The sequence below is a fragment of the Panthera leo genome, chromosome A1 (assembly GCF_018350215.1).
Source record: "Panthera leo isolate Ple1 chromosome A1, P.leo_Ple1_pat1.1, whole genome shotgun sequence".
In the NCBI taxonomy this organism is placed as follows: Eukaryota; Metazoa; Chordata; class Mammalia; order Carnivora; family Felidae; genus Panthera; species Panthera leo.
In genome coordinates, this window is record NC_056679.1 from 22,315,781 (window position 1) to 22,329,733 (window position 13,953).

Below are 13,953 nucleotides of genomic sequence, written 5' to 3' on the forward strand. Positions count from 1 at the left end.
CTCCTGAAGGTAAATCTCCCAATATTTGCCATCACATGGTAGTTGATGTAGGGATGAGTTTGCTCATAACTGGGTCTCCCTGGCATTTTTAACTCTCAAGAATTGTCACTGATTAGGATCCAAGTTTTACCATTCTGACATTGGCTCCCGTGGTGGTTTCTGCTCATGAATCTCTGCTCCCATAATTCAGATTTCTCTGTATTTTGCTTTTTGGCCCTTCAATCTTAGGGGCAACAGTTTGCCCTGCATCTTCTCCTCTCTTATGGATCCAAGGAGAGTTGATGGTTTTTCAGTCTGTTCAGCTTTTTACTTGTTAGGGCTGAGTGGTGACTTCTGAGCTCTTTATGTGCAGCACTGGAAACACAAAGTCCTCCTCTTATGAGTTTTTAATGAGTTTTGGAGTCCATCTAGTTGTGTGACTCATAAACCTAGAGTCATTCCTACATCAACTACTGAGCCCTGTTGACATTTGTCTCCTAAATATCCCATGACTCTGTTCATTTCATGTCCTCTGTCATCTCCACACTGGCCCAAGCCACCATCACCACCTCCCAGCTCCACTATCCCCCAGTGAGAACCCCCTGTGACCGTTCCACACCCTGAACAAAATTTCAGAACCAAAATCTCCATATTACTAATCTTCTTTCAAAACCCTGTGGTCTACGAGAGCCAGGCCTTTGCTGTTGGAAAGCCCCTAAACACACATCAACAGAAATTTCCTAGGTTCTGCAGAAAAGACAGAAAATTCTTAAATGCAATCCAGTAAGAATTTCATCACTCAGAAGTGGGATTTTAAGCCTGTGCAATGTGAAGGGCTGAGTAGGCAGAATTGTTGCCTTCCAAGGCTGCACAAGTAACTACGGGAAACCCCGTGGTTCAGACCTTTCACATTTAAAGGACTGGCCAAGCTGCTGGCCATGATGAGAACCAGAGGGAGGATCTGGGAGATATCTTTTGTCCATGTTCTTCTTATGCTCACTTTGATGCTTAAAAAATCTTGTGAGAAGAACTGATTGGTGCCAGAAGATTTCATTTCCTCCATCCTCAAGTCCAGTCCTGGCCTTCTTGTTTCAGAGTTATCTTATAGTGACTGCTCACAGTTCCCATATGACAAACTCCTTAGGGCACCCAGGTGGCTCAGTCGGTTGAGCGTCTGACTCTTGATTTCAGCTCAGGTCATGATCTCATGGTTCGTGAATTCGAGCCCTGAGTTGGGAACTGTGATAACAGCTCAGAGCCTGCTTGGGATTCTCTCTCTCTCTCTGCCCCTCTCTTGCTCGTGCTTGGGGCACACTCTCTCTCAGATGTAAATAAATAAAACTTAAAAAAAAAAAAGATACACTACTAAGTGTGGCTTCTGTCTTGCTCTGCTTTCCCTAACTCTCTCTGTCCAGACACAATGACTTTCTAGTTCTTTATATTTGCCACCAATACTCCCTCCTGTCCCATATCTGTTCTCTTAGCCTGGGGTGCTCTTCCCTCCTCTTCTCAACTGAGTAACTTACACTCATCTTTTTGACCTCAGCTCAAGTACCACTTCTTCAGAGAGGAATTTCCTGTCATCAGTGTAGTTTGCATATCTGTGTGATTATTTGACTAATGTCTATGTTCCAGGAGAGTCAGGACAATGTTTTGTTTTGCTTACTATTGTTTCTCCTATGCCTAGCCTGGTGTTTGATTGTTGTAGGTACTCAATAAATATACTGAATGAATTAATGATAGCCCTCATATTTATTGTAAAAAGGAATCATTGCATAACTGACATTTCTTCTCTTTTTGGATGGGGTTAGGTAGTTTGTCAAGTATTTATTGAACTTGTACGAGATGGAGAATACTGTTGTCTGTTCTTATATATTTTAATTTTTTTAATGTTTATTTATTTTTGAGACATAGGGAGACAGAGCACAAGTGGGGGAGGGGCAGAAAGAGAGGGAGACACAGAATCTAAAACAAGTTCCAGGTTCTGAGCTGTCAGCACAGAGCCCGATGCGGGGCTTGAACCCACGAACCATGAGATCATGACCTGAGCTGAAGTCAGAAGCTTAACCGTCTGAGCCACCCAGGTGCCCCTGTTTTTATATATTTTAATAGTCCCATGGTATGTGGTATGTGAATGCTGTGATTTCAAGGGAGAAAAATTAGGCATAACATAGGGGGGCTGATCTTTTTCATCATCTTTTAAAAAATTTTTTTTTTAATGTTTATTTTACTTTTGAAAGAGAAACAGAAATAGAGCACAAGTGGGGAGGGGCAGAGAGAGAGAGAGAGAGAGAGAGAGGGAGACACAGAATCCAAAGCAGGCTCCAGGCTCTGAGCTGTCAGCACAGAGACCCATGCAGGGCTCAAACTCATGAGCCATGAGATCATGACCCGAACAGAAGTTGGACGTTCAACCCACTGAGCCACCCACGTGCCCCATCTTTTTCATCTCCTTTAAGAAATACGTTAGAGATAAGTAACCAGAGACCAACAAGCAAGGAATGAAATCACTTCCAAAAATAACACAAAAGACAAGTTAGTGATGTAGCTCAGAATTATGGAAGGAAAGTTATCAACTTCTTCCTACTCCTTCAGCGACTCTGTACATTTTTAAGGATTTCTCTGTTCTAGACAAGTGCAGTCTGACCTGGTGACTCTCCACAGGTAGTTCCGAGTCAGCATTACATAATACATGCCAGGCAGTCAGTGTGAGCTGGTGTAAGTTTTTGTCTCTGAGAGAGGGAGAGAAGCTGTTCTCCAGCCGGGTCCCGGAGAGGGTCAGCATCTGCAAGCCTGTCGCATCCCACAAAAGAAAGAGAGTCCCATTCTTATTCTGTAGACTGCTGCTGGTTTCGAGAAATGTCACTGATCTCACCACTCATTTGTGTGGACTGCATTTCATTTACTGAATGGTTGTGTAATAAGAAAAGTGATTCAAGGGGAATTCAGGCAGCAGGCTCGCTTGCCAAATGTTAACTTCGGTCTGAACACCAGATCACTGATGTGCACCATGTGTAACAACATGATTTTGTCTGCCACAGCAGGTACTGTGTGGATGGACCTCAGGGAAGGCTCCAGGGAGGGGGGTTTGGCTGGTACAGAAGAGCCAGGAGTGAAGGTTGGGCCTTGAGGCCTTTCTTGATGGGCAGTGGAGCACTAGTGAAATAAGGACTTGCTTTATAAATATCTGAAGGTAGTTGTATGGTATGTATGTCTCACTGGAGAAATATTATGCATCTTAAGAGCATTTTTGTGGAGAACATGCTGTTGTTTTGTCGAGTGTTAAACCAGAAGCTTAAGAAGAAGAAAACACTCTTATTTATCCCAGATGTCCACTGGAAACTCAGTGTACTAAACTGGGGAGCTAATTCAGTGCCTGGACAAGTCATGTCTCCTTTGGACTTGCTTTCCAGGGCATGGTAATAGAATGTGTCTCCACACCTCCCATTCATTAAATATTTTGCAGATTATGAAATTAATTTTTAAAAATGGTTTTAAAAAAAATCTCAAATCATTAATGATTCAGCCCAAGATGAATGCCCTTTCAAAAGATGTGGATTAAAAGGTAGGTCAAAGTAGGTGGGGGTTTATGAGATACAGAAAAATGTGGAGTTGTGAGAATTTTGATATGAAAAGGATCGGTTGTGAATTTTGAAACGCGAGATCATAGGCGGAAAATCGTCGATTGTTGCTTTTGGCTGTCCAACACTGAGCCCTTTCACAGCATCCTGATTTCATTGGAGGGAATTGTCCTTCCCCCAAATGTGTCCTGTGTCGCTCTGATAGCACAGGGAGCACTGGGTCTTTCTCCAAGGAAACTGAAAGGAATCCATCCTCCTTCTCTCTCAAGAGTGATCTGGGCTCAACCAATCAAGCTCACTGTGTCAGGAAGTGGAATCTGGGAAAGTACGAAAAGAACAGAGAACTGGGCCATTGTTGCTGGCTGACCAACCCACCCGCTGTGCTGTGTGGCTGTGGTTCTTGTTGCATCCGATCTTCTGGGTTCCCTTGGTTCCTGTGGCTTTTAACAACTTACTGCCTTCAGGCCCCTGTTGTCTGAGCCCTCATATGTCCTTCCAACAGATTCTTTTGGCTTAAGATAGTCAGAGTTGGTGATTAATATACAAATGGTAAATTAATATGAAGAAGTCCGTTGAGATGGTACGAAATTAAAAAATATTCAAGGGCATCCACTCAGGAGAAGGCAGGGCTTGAGAAATTCTGGGTCAGAGTCAGAGGCTGTTTCTGGGTCAGGATTCCGGGAGCCCGAGAGAAATGAGAAGTGGGACTTCCCAGGTTCTGACATAGACCTGAGGAGAATCAGAATCAGAATCATTATCTCCCCTTACTGCAATGACCAAGGACACAGAGAAAAGCAGAATTACCATGGCAGCAATACAGAAATGACTTAAGGTTTTTCATAGTGAAAATTTCACTTGAAAAATTAGATACATCATCTTTGGAAGAGAAAGCAGAACAAGGGAAGTTGAGGCCACACAGAGAAAGGCCAACATAGAAAGCAGTTACGTCCCATCCCTGGCTAGAAGGACAAAGGGAGGAGGTGGTAGAGCATAGGAGGAACTGGGGAGGGGGTTCTGCACTGCAAAGGCTAGAACTTAGGAGGGACTTTCGACAGGTGGGAGCAGGAATTGCAGAAGAGCCACAGCAACTCATGGAAGTACAGTCTCCATGGCACAGACAGAGGGTAAGACATGCACTGGCTTCTCCATCGCCCCCGCCCTTCAGTCTCCTCTTGCCGCCCACTGGCTGGCCCCTGCTGGAAACCAGGTGAGGGGAGTCTGGAAAATGCAGCTTGCAGGGGGATGCATATGAGAGCAAATAGGCAATGACCCCACTGAGTGGAGACAGAGGTAACCTAGCCAGGAAGGACACTGTGATATTCAAAGGTAAGATCTGAGGAGGAATCAAATAGCATGACCTTAACCATAGCTGTTTGGAGGAGACTGATCCTATTAGTCTCCTAATGTTGCTGTAACAAATCATCACACATGTATTGGCTGAAGACAGCACAAATTTGTTCTCTTCCAGTTTGGGGGGTCAGAAGTCTAAAATCGGTTTCAATTAGCTAAAGGCAGGATGTCATCAGGACTGATTTGCTCTGGAAGCTTCAAGGGAGGACCCATTTTCTTGTCATTTTCAGCTTCTGGAGGCACCTCCATTCCTTAGCTTGTGGCCCTGTCTTCAAATCACTCCAGCCTCTTGCTTCCATTGTCATATCTCCTCTGATTCTCACCTTCCACCTCTCTCTTAGAGGGACTCCTTGTGATTACACTGAGCCCATCTGGATAATCCCGGATAATCTCTCCATCTCACCATCCTTAATGTAATCTCATCTGCCCCGTCCCTCTTGGCATGTAGGGTAACATATTCACAGGTCCTGGGGATTAGGACATGTACATCTTCAGGGTCCAATATTCAGCCTTCTGGGTGGTGAATCCTTGGAGCTGAGTCAAACTGCAAAGTGTTGCATGTGACTGGGAATAGGCAGGTGATTTCCAGCTTGTGTCTTGAGATCCAATTTTCTCATAGTAAGATAGGACATGTTGCACACTGCATGTGTGTTGTGCTGCTGTGGAATTGGCATCACAGAAGAGAAGGAAACTTGAATCAGACTCTCAGGGGGTGGTATTATGGAGAAAACATTCCCATTGGTTCCCATTGGGCTGAGTCACCCCTTATAGCATCAGTGACAGAATCCACAGGCAAGCCCACATCCTTTTGTGCCTTTCCTCTTGTCTCTGGATCAGCTGGGAGTTTTCAAGGCACAGTAAGGAAAAGGTGTGAGAGGAAGGCAGAATTCAGTTGGATTTCACTAAAAAGACAGCAAGTGTGGTGGTCTGCAGACATGAATGGTAAAAAAAGAGCCTAAAATTCAGTGAGGTACAAAAGAAAATAGCTTAGCCTGGATAAGGGGTTGAAAACTTGAGATTATAAAGCAAAAGAATTACATAAAGCATAATTTTAAACCAGGAGCAACTCACCCTATCTGAAGGATATGGGATTTGGCATTCTTTATTGTCATAGAGATTATCTCCAAAAAGCTCAGTATGTCCTTCAACCACTCAGAAAGAATCCCCTAGGATTTATTTATCCTCTAGGCCTGCATGCTGGCCTCAGATCTCTGATCAATAAGCAATCTCAGGCTGCCTGAGATAATGATCCTATTGTGGTCACTGTCAAGGCAATAACCTCAACTCACCTAAGATGTGAAACTGTAAGTAAGAAGAATTGAATATGGAGATATTGAAATGTAACAAACCCATAGGGTTAATGTATGTGTGTTAAGTACATGAATATTTCATGAATGCTTGATAGTAAAATATGTTGTGTCTTACAGAATTTAGTATTTTAGAGAAATTCACAGATTAGTCTTGTGCAATCACTTTAAAATGTGTGATTGATTTTAGGCTTGTCATTTAAGAAAAAAAAAAAACAAACAAGAAAAATGGACTTAGCCTGTAAGCTGTATTACTCTGTTTAAAAGAACTTAAAATTTTAATTCCTTAGATTTACCAAAGTACCTAAATGCTTGAAGGAAGTATTATTTCTTCTGGTTGCAAACCTGCTCACTTAGGCATTTGGAGAGCTTAAAAAGAAACGGAATAAGTTATTTTTATTAGTGAAGTTTAAAATGTTAAAAAGGGTCTCTGATTAAGTTAGGGATTCAGTGTCACAGATGCATAGCATGTTCAATATGAACAGATCAGGCAGCAATCAAAGGCCTCATTGTTTTTATTTTATAAAATTTATCAGATTTATAAATAGCCTAATAAGATTTTTAAAGTTTATTTATTTATTTTGAGAGAGAGATTGAGAGAGGGAGAGAGAGAATCCCAACCAGGCTCCACGCTGTCAGGACAGGACTGGACTCGGGGCTCAATCCACGATCCGTGAGGTCATGACCTGAGCTGAAATCAAGAGTCATATGCTTAACCGACTGAGCCACCCAGGCACCCCTAGCCTAATAAGATTTTTAAGTGAAACCTCAAGCCTCAAAGTAAACAGTATTTCAAATTTGTTATTTACTCAACTAGTTTAATTTTGAACTCAGTAACTATAAATAGTGTTTTTTTCTTTTCAAATTTTTATTTAAATACTAGTTAGTTAACATACAGTGTAATATTGGTTTCAGGAGTAGAATTCAGTGATTCATCACTTACATACAATACCCACTGCTCATCACAACAAGTGTCCTCCTTCATACCCATCCCTCATCCAGCTCATGCCCCACCCACATCTCTCTAGAAACCCTCAGTTTGTTTTCCATCTTTAAAAGTCTCTTAGAGTTTGTTTCCCTCTCTCTTCTGGGCACAATTCCCCTTCAGAAATCAGAATACTGACATTGACAGTCACAAACCCATACGTGAAAGCTCCAGGCTGGATTAGCCTGGAGTTCTCCCCAGCAGAAAGCAATTTAGTTAGGATTACATAGATAGAGGTTTAGAGAAGGCTGCCTCAAATGTATAACTTTTCATGTTGGAGATTTTTGACATGGTGCAAATCGTATATCTACTCCTAAGCTCGTCTTTCATCTTTAACATTGTCACCTCTGCAGCAAGTTTTTCCAGAGCTGCCTCTTCAAACAGTCTGTTTCACTGGTTTTCCAGCTACTTCCAAACTTAGTTCAGAAGCTGCCCACTTTCCCTTCGACATACCTCACCATGCCTCCACTTTGTGGGTTTGGAATAATTGTTTGCTTTTCAGCTTCCCCATGAAGACTGTAGTATACAGAATGATTCACGTTCATATCTATTTCTTCAGTCTTACAGCCTGCGCGTGGCTTTTTTCTCTGCGTTTATTAGATTGTCTGCTCTTTTTTCCCCACCCTTCTGTCCAGTTCGTGACATTTTGCTTAGTCTTGGAATCAGTCTGTTAGGAAGTACTTTCTGAGATTGTGTGCTGATGACATTAGATGAGCATGAACTGCATTTTGTGTTGCAGAGCAAACAAGGATTGCATTTGTGTATTTTGGAGTAATGCTAGGGGAGCCAGCTTCCACAGGATGGCAGGGCTGAAGTGACAGGATCTCTTCTAATTTTCAAGGCAGCAGGGAAAACAAATCTGGACTAAAATAGGCAGACTGGAGCTGAAAGGCATCCTATTACCTGAGCATCAGGGCAGCGAACTAATCAATCTTCGACAGCACCACCAACCCCCCATTTTCCAGGTCATCTGTCTTATCACTCCATTCTGTAACTCAGGACAATTTATTGCCTGTCTGTGGTTGCTTTGTGTTTGTTTTTCAGAGTGTGTGCTGAAAAGCTCTAATTCAGCCTATTTTGCTTAGTTCCTCATGTGTGCATTTGTCTTATCTTTTTTTGGCTTGATTATTTTATGGTAGAGAATTTACTCTGTAATAGATGGGTTGTAATTTGCTATCTCACTTGAAATTGATACAAAATATGCAAGTGGAGAATGAATGATTAGGTCTTAGATGCATTTGCTTCATCCTCCTTCTCTGTCTGGGAAAATTAATTCTGATTGCCACACACTTATTATAGTACATCCCCAGTGAACTGCTTTTTCAGAGAGTTTTTGTTTACCTATGGGAAGTGAATAGTTCAAGAGCCACACTAACAAAATCATCACTACAAGTACTTCGGAGAATGTATTCTTTGAGAATACCATATACTTTCAATATTAAATTTAAGAATTATACCTAGTAATAATTTGCAATCTTCAAAGAAATTTGCAGACAGTAAAGGAAATTGGTATTTTTTTAAAAAATATAATTTATTGTCAATTTAGCTAACACACATTGTATACAGTGTGCTTTTGGTTTTGGGGGTAGATTCCCATGATTTGTCACTTATATACAACAACCAGTGCTCATCCCAACAAGTGCCCTCCTCAATGCCCATCACGCATCTAAAATTCTTCTCAAATCTAAAAATTTCCTCTAACCTCTTGTTGTTAGCTGTGGCAAAGACTGTGTAACTTTTCAATAAAATTCACATTCTGTTCTTCCTTGATTACATTTCCTAGTCCCTTGGTATCTGAGTGGGGTCATATGCCCAGTGGCAATTGAGAGGAAGTAATGGGTGTCACCCCTAGACAGGCAGCTAAGACTTGGGGTGCCTTTTTTGTATAGCATGTGACTCTTGATCTTGGGGTAGTGAGTTTGAGCCCCATTTCGAGCATAGAGTTTATTTTGAAAAAAACAAGAGTTGGGGTGCCTTTGCGGTACACTCTCTTTTCTTCAACAGCAGGGAGATCATAGAGGATCCAGTGGTAGCTCCAGAGCTCTTCTAAGATGCAGAAACACTAGCTTGAAGGAGCCTTGGTGCCTTAGTCACTGTGTGGAACAGAGCTTCCTGCTGACACTCACTGGGCTGTGATGTGAACAATAAAAAGAGCTGGGGCGCCTGGGTGGCGCAGTCGGTTAAGCGTCCGACTTCAGCCAGGTCACGATCTCGCGGTCCGTGAGTTCGAGCCCCGCGTCGGGCTCTGGGCTGATGGCTCGGAGCCTGGAGCCTGTTTCCGATTCTGTGTCTCCCTCTCTCTCTGCCCCTCCCCCATTCATGCTCTGTCTCTCTCTGTCCCAAAAATAAATTAAAAACGTTGAAAAAAAAAATTAAAAAAAAAAAAAAAAAAAAAAAAAAAAAGAGCTATTGTATTAAGCCACTAAGATTTTGGGGTCATTACTGCAGTCAATCTACTCTGGTTAAAACATCAGATAAGCATGAATACCTGCTCAAAAAAAAAAATGATTGTGAATGCTGATTAGCTGGCTGCCAATTCTAGGCATCTTTGTCATAAATAAAACCCCAAAATGAAACAAAATAAATGTTGGCAAGGATGTGGTGAAATTGGAACGCTTGCGCATTGCTGGTAAGAATGTAAAATGGTACAGTAACTGTGGGAAGCAGAACATAGCTCCTCAGAAAATTAAATGTAGAAATACCATATGATCCATCCATTCCATCTTTGGGGATACACTCAAAAGAATTGAAAGCAGAGACTCAAACTGATATTTGTACACCAACATTCACAGTAGCATTATAGCATTGTTCACAAGAGCCAAAAGGTAGAAACAACACAGGTGCCCCCCAGGGGATGAATGGATAAGCAAAACGTGGTATAGACATACAATGGAAGGTTAGGAGGAAGGAAATTCTGACACTTGCTACGACATGGATGAATCTTGAAGACATTATTCTAAGTAAAATAAGCCAGTCAGAAAAGGACAAATACTGTATGGTTCTCCTTATACGACATGCATAGCACAGTGAAATTCGTAGAGGCAGAAAGTAGAATGGTAGTTGCCAAGGGCCGGGGGGAGAAAGAATAGGGAGTTCACTGTTTCAATGAGTATAGAGTTTCAGTTTGTGAAGATAAAAAGAGTTATGGACGGTGGTGATGGCTGCACAATAATGTGGATGTACCGAATGGCCCTGAAATGTACACTTAAAAATAATTAAAATGGTACATTTTACCATGTAAAAAAAATTCTCTTCTTCATATGTTCAAACCAAGTTATTTTCTACTGCATATTGATCAAGAGATCAGTGTGGGACAAAAGAACATAAAATCAATTTAATTTTTCTCTTTGATAGAGGATGAATCATGGAGCAAACAGAAGAGCGATAGGTTTTTACATTTCTTTATATAACTAAGACTTCTGGCTTAATCTTAGTTGCCAAGTGTTGGGTTCATTGCACTTTTCTGTTTATGATACAATAACATCATTTCTCTGTGCAAAGTTCTCTTTAGTTTTATCTGATTATTCTTTTTCTCCTTCAGCCTTGATACCCCCACATCTGTGTTTGGCATAAATACTTTGATAAACATCTTCAAAATATATACACACACATAAGTGTATACACGCAAATATGTCATATATTTAAATATGTATATATGCTTTAAACTTACACAATTGACATTTTGCTTTAACTCTCTCTCTATTCACTTTTTGTACTGACACTATTTTTTAAAAGCTCTATCCATGCTGTTTTATGTATCTCCAGTTTATTAGTTCTGACTTCTGTACAATATTCCAAAATGAGCCTTCTACCATATCTTATTTATCCATTTCCCTAGGAAGGGCGGCTACTTTGTCTCCCACCTCTCTACCACACAACGAAATGCTGTGATGAACTTCTTTATTTTTGTCACCCTAGGGTCTATGGATACTCTTCTGCGTTTTGCACCCAACAAGTGTGAAATACTGAATTTATTAAGTTCTGCCATTTTTTTTCCTCCAGAATGGTTGCAGAGGTCTGGTGCCTCCAGCAGCAGTGCATGAGAAAACCTGTTTTCCCACATTCTTACTAACGTTGGCTATTATCCAGTTCCAATTTTTTGCCAACCTATGCATAGGATAAAGGAGTCTTTTATTCTTTCAAGTTGCATTCCTCTGATGACCAATGAGGTTGAACATCTTATTCATATATGTGCTATCCATTCTGATTTTCCCTTGTATACATTGTTTATTCATATTATTTGCCCTTTTTTTTCCTCTTGGGATCCCCATCTTTTTCTTATTAATTGGTAAGAGTTTCTTGGAATACTAGTCTTTTGCTTTCCAACATTACAAAAATTTTCACTAATATCTAACTAAATTGCAAAATTTTTCTAGTGTGCTATTTGTTGAGCAGAAATTCTTACTTTTGATGTAGTCAAATGCTTAATTTTTGCCTTATGCTTAATACTTTTGAAGCCTTGCATGGGAATCTATTTTTACTCCAAGGTCACAGATTCAGTTTGTGATACTTTTTCTACTTATGTTTTTAAACCATCTGGAGTGTTTCTTCATACATTGGGGGAGGTAAGGATAAACTTTATTATTCTCCATATGTGAAAAAGGCCAGAATTTCCCAAAAGATTTTCCACAGAAGACTAATTATGTGAAATGTTAAGTAGGTAACAGAAAAAAAGAGTTCTATGGTTAAATAAATTTGGGATAAATCTGGTTAAACAATCATAAGCATAATTCCATCCTACAGATATTTCAGAATCTTTAATGTACTAATATCCATTATGAATAGTCAGGAAACATCCACAGCAGGGCTGGTCAAACTACCAATCCCTGGACCAAATGTAGCCCAAGGTCTGTTTTGGTACAACCTGCAAATTAAGAATGTTTCTTACATTTTTAAAGGGTTGTGAAGAAGAAGGAGAAGTAGCAGAAGGAGAAGAAGGAGAAGAAGGAAGAAGAAAGAGGAGGAGGAGGAAGAGGAGAAGGAGAAGGAGTAATCGTAGTAGCAGTAAGAGGGACCTTATGTGGCTCACAAAACTTAAAATATTTACTATCTGGCCCTTTACAGAAAAAGTTTGCCAATCGCTAATCTATAGTATGCAAAGTATCCAAAGTATACTGACCCCAGAACCCTTTGGTAGAGGACAGTCTCCTGGCACTAGCATTTTGCCACACAAATACCAAGAAGCATTGGCCTCGATCAACAGTGTGTAAATAAAAGCAAAAGTCTGGCAGTTTTCCAAATAATTGGAAAGCTGTAGAGTCATAAAGTTATTAAAGATTTAATTAATCTCACTGGTCATCCAGTCCCAACCTTCTACCCAAAGTCATTCCAATCAATAAAGAAATTTGACTTTTCTCTTCATTTGCACTACCACCGAGGGGAGATGCCTCTAGAAGCAGGTCCACAGGCTGTGTTTGTCTCCCCTGTGGCGGTTCTGTCACCTCCACTGACACAGCGATCTATTTTCTCTGCCCCAACCACTCACTCAAAACTGCAAATTCCACTTGTATTTCTCCGTCGCTTCAATGTTGCTGAAAATACTCCATTGATAAGCCTTGTATCTCACAGCGTGGCTCTCATATTTTTTTCTTCCCTGAAACTGTTTCTTAAAGGATCTAAGATAATTTCCTTTCTCTATATTTTTAAATACACTTTGAAAGAGACGGATTAAAGAAATTTTTATTATGTGAATTTCTAATAGCTGCAAAAGAGTGGGATAGAGTAATGTAACAAGAACAAGAACAATTGACCAGTGTATAATGTCCGGAAGTCTGAAAACTGTTTATCCTGTTGATTAAATCCATATTAAAATATTATATTCCTTTTAGAGATGAACTTTGGGAAGAGATATGGAGAAGTTAGAAAGGTACCCCCAAATTGCAGCCAAAATAATTGGGTGGTTAAAAAGGAATGTGAGGATACGAGGATACTTTGAGTATCAGCTAGGCATGTTTCCATAGCACAGAGTATAGGAAGGGAAAAATAGAAACTGTACAGAGGAGAAAACCAGCAAACATTACCTTAACCAGATGATCAAGGCTAACATTCCCAGTGCTGTCCTGTGGCTGTCACGTACCCCCAGTGATGATGTAACGAGAAAGGTACTTCACCTCTGTGGCATTCTTTCCACAAACCTATAACCACAGTTTTATCGTAAGAAAAACAACAGACCCAGATTGTGGGAAATGCTACAAAATACCTGACTGGTATTTCTCAAAACCGTTACGGTCAAGGTGATGAAAAACGAGGGAGAGCTGAGACACTCTCACTGGAAGACAAGAAGATACCAAGGAAACATGGCAACTTACTGCAACATGGTATTCCAGATTGGATCCTGGAACAGGAAAACCTGGTAACATCCAAATAAGATCTGGAGTCCAGTGAATAGCAATGTATCAGTAGTGGTTTCTTAGTTTTGACTAATCTATGGACTATCATAGTGTTTGATGGTAACATTAGGGGAAACAGAAACTGACTGACGGGTATACAGGAACTCTCAGCACCATTTCTGCAACTTTCTTGCAAACATAAATTTTTTCTAAAGTAAAGGTTTATTTAAAAAATGGGGCAAAGGGGACAGCGGTGGAGCAGCGGTGAATGGTGATGGTATTATGAAGTGTCAAGTTGTGGGGTGCACACCGAGGACCCCACGAAACCGAAGCGGAGAGACTAGTGAGGGCTGAGGCGAAAAGTGCGGTGGGACATTGGATGGGAAGATGAGCACATTGCAGACGAGACCATTACCATGAGT

General features: G+C 40.8%; 1 long non-coding RNA gene across 2 annotated transcripts; it reads right to left on the reverse strand.

The window, feature by feature from the left end:
* Positions 1-2,411: 2,411 nt before the first annotated feature.
* On the reverse strand, positions 2,412-13,696 carry LOC122205934. 2 transcript variants are annotated; one of them, XR_006196324.1, is made up of 3 exons: positions 13,511-13,696; positions 13,223-13,336; positions 2,412-4,289 (listed from the first exon to the last, which is right to left on the reverse strand). It is a non-coding gene; the product is annotated as an uncharacterized LOC122205934 (long non-coding RNA). The 2 variants fall into 2 exon arrangements; XR_006196308.1 differs by lacking the exon at positions 2,412-4,289 and adding an exon at positions 8,835-9,332.
* Between the last annotated feature and the right edge of the window lie 257 nt (positions 13,697-13,953).